The sequence below is a fragment of the Arachis stenosperma genome, chromosome 1 (assembly GCF_014773155.1).
Source record: "Arachis stenosperma cultivar V10309 chromosome 1, arast.V10309.gnm1.PFL2, whole genome shotgun sequence".
NCBI classification, from domain to species: Eukaryota; Viridiplantae; Streptophyta; class Magnoliopsida; order Fabales; family Fabaceae; genus Arachis; species Arachis stenosperma.
Window position 1 is genome coordinate 100,496,990 of NC_080377.1, and position 9,982 is coordinate 100,506,971.

A 9,982-nucleotide genomic window follows, 5' to 3' on the forward strand; every position below is an offset into this window, starting at 1 on the left:
TTGAACGCCGGTTTGGGTCATCAAATCTTGGGCAAAGTATCGACTATTATATATTGCTGGAAAGCCCAGGATGTCTACTTTCCAACGCCGTTGAGAGCGCGCCAATGGGGCTTCTTTAGCTCCAGAAAATCCACTTCGAGTGCAGGGAGGTCAGAATCCAACAGCATCTGCAGTCCTTTTCAGTCTCTGAATCAGATTTTTGCTCAGATCCCTCAATTTCAGCCAGAAAATACCTGAAATCACAGAAAAACACACAAACTCATAGTAAAGTCTAGAAAAGTGAATTTTAATTAAAAACTAATAAAAATATACTAAGAACTCAACTAAAACTACCAAAAACATACTAAAAACAATGCCAAAAAGCGTATAAATTATCCGCTCATCAGTAGGCGCGGGAACCAACCAGTGATTAGCCGTGCTGTGACAGAGCGCGTGAGCGTAGTTTTCACTGCGAGGATGGGATGTAGCCTTCGGCCAGTGTGATGCCTCCAGACGATTAGCCATGCGAGTGACAGCCGCAGAGGACCATTTTCCCGAGAGGATTCAAAGTAGCTATCGTCGAACGGTGAACCCCTATACACAGCTTGCCATGGAAAAGAGTAAGAAGGATTGAGTTGAAGCAATAGGAAAGTAGGTGTTCTTGAGCCATACAGTATCTCCATATGCTTATCTGAAATTCCCACCAATGAATCTGCATAAGTATCCCTTTTATTATTTCTTTTTATTATTTGATTTTCTAAATTCCATAATTTTATCTGCCTAACTGAATTTACAAGGTGACCATAGCTTGCTTCATACCAACAATCTCTGTGGGATCGACCCTTACTCACGTAAGGTTTATTACTTGGACGACCCAGTACACTTGCTGGTTAGTGAACGGAGTTGTGTTCACTCGTGCCAATTTCAAATTCCATAATTTACAAGGAGTGCAACTTAAAGAATAAGGATCACAATTTCGTCCACCAAGTTTTGGCGCCGTTGCCGGGGATTGTTCGAGTATGGACAACTGACGGTTCATCTTGTTGCTCAGATTAGGTAATTTCTTTTCAAAAATCTTTTTCAAAATTTTTCTTTTATTTTTCGTTTTCTAAACTTTATTTTCGAAAAAATAATAAAAATTCAAAAAAAAAAAATTCATAAAATCATAAAAATAAAAAAATAAATATTTTGTGTTTCTTGTTTGAGTCTTGAGTCAATTTTTAAGTTTGGTGTCAATTGCATGCTTTTAAAAATTTTTCTTGCATTTTTCGAAAATCCCATGCATTCATAGTGTTCTTCATGATCTTCAAGTTGTTCTGATAAGTCCTCTTGTTTGATCTTGATGTTTTCTTGTTTTGTGTGTTTGTGTTTTTCATATGCATTTTTTGTTTGTTAGAGTCCATGCATTAAAGATTTCTAAGTTTGGTGTCTTGCATGTTTCTTTGCATAAAAATTTTTCAAAATTATGTTCTTGATGTTCATCCTGATCTTCAAAGTGTTCTTGGTGTTCATCTTGACATTCATAGCATTCTTGCATGCATTCATTGTTTTGATCTAAAAATTTCATGCATTGAGTAATTTTGTTGTTTTTCTCTCTCATAATTAAAAATTCAAAAATCAAAAGAATATCTTTTCCTTATTTCCCTCCAAATTTTCGAAATTTTGGGTTGACTTGGTCAAAATTTTTAAAATTAGTTGTTTCTTACAAGTCAAGTCAAAATTTCAATTTTAAGAAAATCTTATCTTTTCAAAATCTTTTTCAAAATCATATCTTTTTCAATTTTTTTTATTTTCGAAAATTTCAAAAAAATCTTTTTCAAAATATTTTCAAAATCTTTTTCTTATCTTTACATCTAATTTTCGAAAATTCACTAATAATTAATGTGATTGGTTCAAAAATTTGAAGTTTGTTACTTTCTTGTTAAGAAAGGTTCAATCTTTAAGTTCTAGAATCTTATCTTGTAGTTTCTTGTTAGTGAAGTAAATAATTTTAAATTTTTTTGAAATTAATTCTTTTTATCTTTTATTTTATCTTTTTTAAAAATTAAATCTTTTTCAAAATTTGAATTCAAAATATCTTATCTAACTCCTTATCTTCTTATCTTTTTAAATTTTGATTTCAAATCTTTTTCAATCAACTAACTAACTTTTTGTTTGTTTTTTTTTATCTGTTTCAAAATCACCTAACTACTTCTCCCCCTCTAATTTTCGAAAATACCTCTTTCTTTTTCAAAAAAATTCTTTTTAATCAATTAATAATTTCAATTTTAATTACATTTTATCTCTAATTTTCGAAAATCACTAACCCCTTTTCAAAAAAAAAAAATATTTTCGAAATATCCCTTCTCTTTTCTTCTTCTATTTAATTATTTAATTACTAACACTTCTCTCCACCTCTCTTCATCCAAAAATCCGAATCTCCCTCTTCATTCTTCTACCCCTTCTTTTTTCTACTAACATAAAGGAATCTCTATACTGTGACATAGAGGATTCCTCTTCCTTTTCTTGTTTTCTTCTCTTTCATATGAGTAGGAACAAGGATAAAGGCACTCTTGTTGAAATTGATCCAGAAACTGAAAGGACTCTGAAGAGAAAATTAAGAAAAGCTAAATTAAATTATTCTAAAGGTAACCTTTCAGAAACATTAGAACAAGAGAAGGAGATGGCAGCCGAAAATAATAATAATGCAAGGAGAATGCTTGGTGACTTCACAAAGCCGACGTCCAAGTTTGATGGAAGAAGCATCTCCATTCCTGCCATTGGAGCCAACAACTTTGAGCTTAAGCCTCAACTAGTTGCCTTAATGCAACAAAACTGCAAGTTTTATGGACTTCCATCTGAAGATCCCTATCAGTTTTTAACTGAGTTCTTGCAGATCTGTGAGACTGTAAAGACGAATGGAGTTGATCCTGAAGTCTACAGACTCATGCTTTTCCCTTGTGCTGTAAGAGACAGAGCTAGAATATGGTTGGATTCACAACCTAAGGATAGCCTGGACTCATGGGATAAGCTGGTCACTGCTTTCTTGGATAAATTCTTTCCTCCTCAAAAGCTGAGCAAGCTGAGAGTGGATGTTTAAACCTTCAAACAAAAAGATGGTGAATCCCTCTATGAAGCTTGGGAAAGATACAAGCAGCTGACCAAAAGATGTCCATCTGACATGTTTTCAGAATGGACCATATTAGATATATTCTATTATGGTCTCTCTGAATTTCGAAAATGTCATTGGACCATTCTGCAGGTGGATCTATTCACCTGAAGAAAACGCCTGAAGAGGCTCAAGAGTCATTGACATGGTTGCAAACAACCAATTCATGTACACTTCTGAGAGGAATTCGTGAACAATGGGATACCTCAAAAGAAGGAGTTCTTGAAATTGATACTCTGAATGCCATATTGGCTCAGAACAAGTGTTGACTCAACAGGTCAACATGATCTCTCAAAATCTGATGGATGGCAACATGCATCCAACAGTACTAGAGAGGCAGCTTCTGAAGAAGCTTATAATCCTGAGAACCCTGCCATGGCAGAGGTTAATTACATGGGTGAACCTTATGGAAACACCTATAACTTACCATGGAGAAATCATCCAAGTTTCTCATGGAAGGATCAACAAAAACCTCAACAAGGTTTTAACAATGGTGGACGTAATAGGCTGGGCAATAGCAAGCCATATCCATCATCTTCTCAGCAACAGACAGAGAATTCTGAACAAAACACTTCTAATTTAGCCAATGTAGTCTCTGATCTATCAAAGGCCACTTTCAGTTTCATGAGTGAAACAAGATCCTCCATTAGAAATCTGGAGGCACAAGTGGGCCAGCTGAGTAAGAAAGTCATTGAAACTCCTCCCAGTACTCTCCCAAGCAATACAGAAGAGAATCCAAAAGGGGAGTGCAAAGCCATTGACATAGTCAATATGGCCGAATGCACAAGGGAGGAGGAGGACGAAAATCCTAGTGAGGAAGACCTCCTGGGACGTTCCTCAAGCAAGAAGGAGTTTCCTATTAAGGATCCAAAGGAATCTGAGGCTCATACAGAGACCATAGAGATTCCATTGAATCTCCTTCTGCCATTCATGAGCTCTGAAGACTATTCATCCTCTGAAGAGGATGAAGATGTGACTGGAGAGCAAGTTGCTCAATACTTAGGAGCTATCATGAAGCTGAATGCCAAGTTGTTTGGTAATGAGACCTGGGAAAGTGAACTTCCCTTGCTCATTAGTGAACTGGATTCTTGGATTCAGAAAACTCTACCTCAAAAGAAACAAGATCCTGGTAAGTTCTTAATACCTTGCACCATAGGCACCATGAGCTTTGAAAAAGCTCTATGTGATCTGGGGTCAGGGATAAATCTTATGCCACTCCCTGTAATGGAGAAACTGGGGATCATTAAGGTACAACCTGCCTTGTTCTCATTACAATTAGCAGACAAGTCATTAAGACAAGCTTATGGATTAGTAGAGGACGTACTAGTAAAGGTTGAAGGCCTTTACATCCCTGCTGATTTCATAATCTTAGACACTAAGAAAGAGGAGGATGATTGCATCATCCTTGGAAGACCTTTCCTAGCCACAGCAGAAGCTGTGATAGATGTCAACAGAGGTGAATTAGTCCTTCAATTGAATGGGGACTACCTTGTGTTTAAGGCACATGGCCATCCCTCTGTGATAATAGAGAGTAAGCATAAAGAACTTCTCTCAGTTCAGAGTCAAGAAGAGCCCCCACAGTCAAACTCTAAGTTTGGTGTTAAGATCCCATATCCAAACTCTAAGTTTGGTGTGGACAACTATACAACATTGACCTGATCACCTTGTGGCTCCATGAGAGCCACTGTCAAGCTATTGACATTAAAGAAGCGCTTGTTGGGAGGCAACCCAATTTTATTTATCTAATTTTTATTTTATTATATTTTATTGCTATTTTGTGTTTTATTAGGTACATGATCATGAGGAGTCACGAAAAAATCATAAAAATTAAAAACAGAATCAAAAACAGCAGAAGAAAAAATTCGCACACTGGAGGACGCATAGGCTGGCGTTCAACGCCAGTAAGGTGCATCTGGCCGGCGTTCAACGCCAGAACAGAGCACCATTCTGGCGCTGAACGCCAGAAACAAGCAACATCCTGGCGCTGAACGCCAGGAATGTGCCCAGAGAGGAAAAACTGGCGCTGAACGCCAGTAACAAGCATGAAACTGGCGTTTAACGCCAGAAACATGCTTTTACATGGGCGTTGAACGCCCAGAATGTGCACCACACGGCGTTTAAACGCCAGAATGGTGTGCAAAGGCATTTTACATGCCTATTTGGTGCAGGGATGGAATTCCTTGACACCTCAAGATCTGTGGACCCCCACAGGATCACCTCAGGATCTGTGGACCTCACAGGATCCCCACCTACCTCGCCCTCTCTCTCTCCATTCATTGTCATCCCTTCTGTTTTTCATTCACCACTCACTTCTATCCACTCTTCCCCATTCACCTTCAAAATTCAAAACTCTTTCCCACCCAAAGCATAGCTTTTTTGCATTTTGGTGCACGAAATTGTGATCATCAATGGCGCCATCAACATGGTACGCTCATTGCAATCTCAACTCTTTATCACAACTCCGCACAACTAACCAGCAAGTGCACTGGGTCGTCCAAGTAATAAACCTTACGCGAGTAAGGGTCGATCCCACGGAGATTGTTGGTATGAAGCAAGCTATGGTCACCTTGTAAATCTTAGTCAGGCAGACTCAAATGGGTATAAATGATGAATAAAACATAAAGATAAAGATAGAGATACTTATGTATATCATTGGTGAGAGCTTCAGATAAGCGTATGAAGATGCCTTCCCTTCCGTCTCTCTGCTTTCCTACTGTCTTCATCCAATCCTTCTTACTCCTTTCCATGGCAAGCTTATGCAAGGGTTTCACCGTTGTCAGTGGCTACCTCCCATCCTCTCAGTGGAAATGTTCAACGCACCCTGTCACGGCACGGCTATCCATCTGTCGGTTCTCGGTCAGGCCGGAATAGAATCCAGTGATTCTTTTGCGTCTGTCACTAACGGCCTACCTGCTAGGAGTTTGAAGCACGTCACAGTCATTCAATCATTGAATCCTACTCAGAATACCACAGACAAGGTTAGACCTTCCGGATTCTCTTGAATGCCGCCATCAGTTCTTGCCTATACCACGAAGACTCTGATCTCACGGAATGGCTGGCTCGTTTGTCAGGCGAGCACTCGGTTGTCAGGCGATCAACCATGCATCGTGTATCAGGAATCCAAGAGATATTCACCCAATCTAAGGTAGAACGGAGGTGGTTGTCAGTCACACGTTCATAGGTGAGATTGATGATGAGTGTCACGGATCATCACATTCATCAAGTTGAAGAACAAGTGATATCTTGGACAAAGAACAAGCGGAATTGAATAGAAGAACAATAGTAATTGCATTAATACTCGAGGTACAGCAGAGCTCCACACCTTAATCTATGGTGTGTAGAAACTCCACCGTTGAAAATACATAAGAACAAGAGTGATCATTGGTTTCGGTCCCAAAGAGGGAACCAGAAGAACCAAGATGAAAGTACAATAGTAAAAAGTCCTACTTATAGGGAACTAGTAGCTTAAGAATTACAAAGATGAGTAAATGACATAAAAATCCACTTCCGGGCCCACTTGGTGTGTGCTTGGGCTGAGCAATGAAGCATTTTTCATGTAGAGACTCTTCTTGGAGTTAAACGCCAGCTTTTATGCCAGTTTGGGCGTTTAACTCCCATTTTGGTGCCAGTTCCGGCGTTTAACGCTAGGAATTCTGAGGGTGACTTTGAACGCCGGTTTGGGCCATCAAATCTTGGGCAAAATATGGACTATCATATATTGCTGAAAAGCCCAGGATGTCTACTTTCCAACGCCGTTGAGAGCGCGCCAATTGGGCTTCTGTATCTCCAGAAAATCCACTTCGAGTGCAGGGAGGTCAGAATCCAACAGCATCTGCAGTCCTTTTCAGTCTGTGAATCAGATTTTTGCTCAGGTCCCTCAATTTCAGCCAGAAAATACCTGAAATCACAGAAAAACACACAAACTCATAGTAAAGTCCAGAAAAGTGAATTTTAACTAAAAACTAATAAAAATATACTAAAAACTAACTAAATCTTACTAAAAACATACTAAAAACAATGCCAAAAAGCGTATAAATTATCCGCTCATCACAACACCAAACTTAAATTGTTGCTTGTCCCCAAGCAACTGAAAATCAAATAAGATAAAAAGAAGAGAATATACTTATAGACTCCAAATTATCAATGAAACTTAGCTCCAAATTAGATGAGCGGGACTAGTAGCTTTTTGCCTCCAAACAGTTTTGGCATCTCACTTTATCCTTTGAAAATTCAGAATGATTGTCTTCTTTAGGAACTCAGAATCCAGATAGTGTTATTGATTCTCCTAGTTAAGTATGATGATTCTTGAACACAGCTACTTTATGAGTCTTGGCCGTGGCCCAAAGCACTCTGTCTTCCAGTATTACCACCGGATACATACATGCCACAGACACATAATTGGGTGAACCTTTTTAGATTGTGACTCAGCTTTGCTAGAGTCCCCAATTAGAGGTGTCCAGGGTTCTTAAGCACACTCTTTTTGCCTTGGATCACAACTTTATTTCTTTCTTTTTCTTTCTCCCTTTTTTTTTCGTTTTTTTTTGTATTCACTGCTTTTTCTTGCTTCAAGAATCATTTTTATGATTTTTCAGATCCTCAGTAACATGTCTCCTTTTTCATTATTCTTTCAAGAGCCAACAATTTTTAACATTCATGAACAACAAATTCAAAAGACATATGCACTGTTCAAGCATACATTCAGAAAACAAAAAGTATTGTCACCACATCAAACTAATTAAGCTAGTTTTAAAGATGAGTTCAAAATCCTGTACTTCTTGTTCTTTTGTAATAAAAACAGTTTTCATTTAAGAAAGGTGATGGATTCATAGGACATTCATAACTTCAAGGCATAGACACTAAGACACTAATGATCATAAGACACAAACATGGATAAACATAAGCATGAAAATTTCAAAAAACAGGAAAATAAAGAACAAGGAGATTAAAGAACGGGTCCACCTTAGTGATGGCGGCTTGTTCTTCCTCTTGAAGGTCTTATGGAGTGCTTGAGCTCCTCAATGTCTCTTCCTTGCCTTTGTTGCTCCTCTCTCATGATTCTTTGATCTTCTCTTATTTCATGGAGGAGGATGGAATGTTCTTGGTGCTCCACCCTTAGTTGTCCCATGTTGGAACTCAATTCTCCTAGGGAGGTGTTAATTTGCTCCCAATAGTCTTGTGGAGGAAAGTGCATCCCTTGAGGCATCTCAGGGATCTCATGATGAGAGGGGTCTCTTGTTTACTCCATCTTTTTCTTAGTGATGGACTTGTGCTCATGCCTTCTCAGTTGAACCGGCTTCCCTCTTGAGTTTCTCTTCCATTGAGCGCCCTCTTCACAAATGTTTATGAGGACTTTTGATCAAAGTTGACCCTTCTTCATGGCCACAACTTCATAGAAGTGGTCTTGATGCACCCTTGAGATGAATCTCTCCATCTCCCATGACTCGGAGGTGAAAGCTTTTGCCTTCCCTTTCCTCTTTCTAGAGGTTTCTCCGGCCTTGGATGCCATAACTGGTTATGGAAAAACAAAAAGCAATGCTTTTACCCCACCAAACTTAAAAGGTTTGCTCGTCCTCGAGCAAAAGAAGAAAGAAGAGAGTAGAAGAAGAAGAAAATGGAGGAGATGGAGATGGCTTTGTGGTTCGGCCAAAAAGGGGTAGAGGTGGTGTTTAGGTTGTGTGAAAATGAAGGGGTGAAGAAGGGTTTATATAGGAGAGGGGGGGCTCATGGTTCATTCATGTATGGGTGGGTTTTTATGAAGGATGGATGTGAGTGGTGAAGAGAAAGATGGGATTTGATAGGTGAAGGGTTTTTGGGGAAGAGGTGTTGAGGTGATTGGTGAATGGGTGAAGAAGAGAGAGAGTGGTGGGGTTGGTGGGGATCCTGTGGGATCCACAGATCCTGAGGTGTCAAGGAAAAGTCATCCCTGCACCAAATGGCATTCAAAATCACGTTTTGAGCCATTTCTGGCGTTAAACGCCAGGCTGGTGCCCATTTCTGGCGTTTAACGCCAGGTTCTTGCCCTTTTCTGGCGTTTAACGCCAGTCTGGTGCCCCTTTCTGGCGTTAAACGCCCAGAATGGTGCCAGACTGGGCGTTAAACGCCCACCTGCTAGCCTTACTGGCGTTTAAACGCCAGTAAGTTCTTCCTCCAGGGTGTGCTGTTTTTCTTCCTGTTTTTCATTCTGTTTTTGCTTTTTCAATTGATTTTGTGACTTCTCATGATCATCAACCTACAAAAAAAAATAAGATAACAAAGAAAAATATATAAAATATAACATTGGGTTGCCTCCCAACAAGCGCTTCTTTAATGTCAGTAGCTTGACAGAGGGCTCTCATGGAGCCTCACAAATGATCAGAGCAATGTTGGAACCTCCCAACACCAAACTTAGAGTTTGAATGTGCGGGTTCAACACCAAACTTAGAGTTTGGTTGTGGCCCCCCAACACCAAACTTAGAGTTTGAATGTGGGGGCTCTGTTTGACTCTGATTTGAGAGAAGCTCTTCATGCTTCCTCTCCATGGTGACAGAGGGATATCCTTGAGCCTTAAACACAAAGGATTCTTCATTCACTTGAATGATCAGTTCACCTCTATCAACATCAATCACAGCCTTTGCTGTGGCTAGGAAGGGTCTGCCAAGGATAATGGATTCATCTATGCACTTCCCAGTCTCTAGGACTATGAAATCAGTAGGGATGTAATGGTCTTCAATTTTCATCAGAACATCCTCTACAAGTCCATAAGCTTGTTTTCTTGAATTATCTGCCATCTCTAATGAGATTCTTGCAGCTTGCACCTCAAAGATCCCTAGCTTCTCCATTACAGAGAGAGGCATGAGGTTTACACTTGACCCTAAG

The 9,982-nt window shown here is 39.4% G+C and overlaps 1 non-coding gene across 1 annotated transcript; it reads right to left on the reverse strand.

Moving 5' to 3' along the window:
* Positions 1-3,037: 3,037 nt before the first annotated feature.
* LOC130948293 (small nucleolar RNA R71) lies at positions 3,038-3,141 on the reverse strand. The gene has a single exon (XR_009073000.1). It is a non-coding gene; the product is annotated as a small nucleolar RNA R71 (small nucleolar RNA).
* Between the last annotated feature and the right edge of the window lie 6,841 nt (positions 3,142-9,982).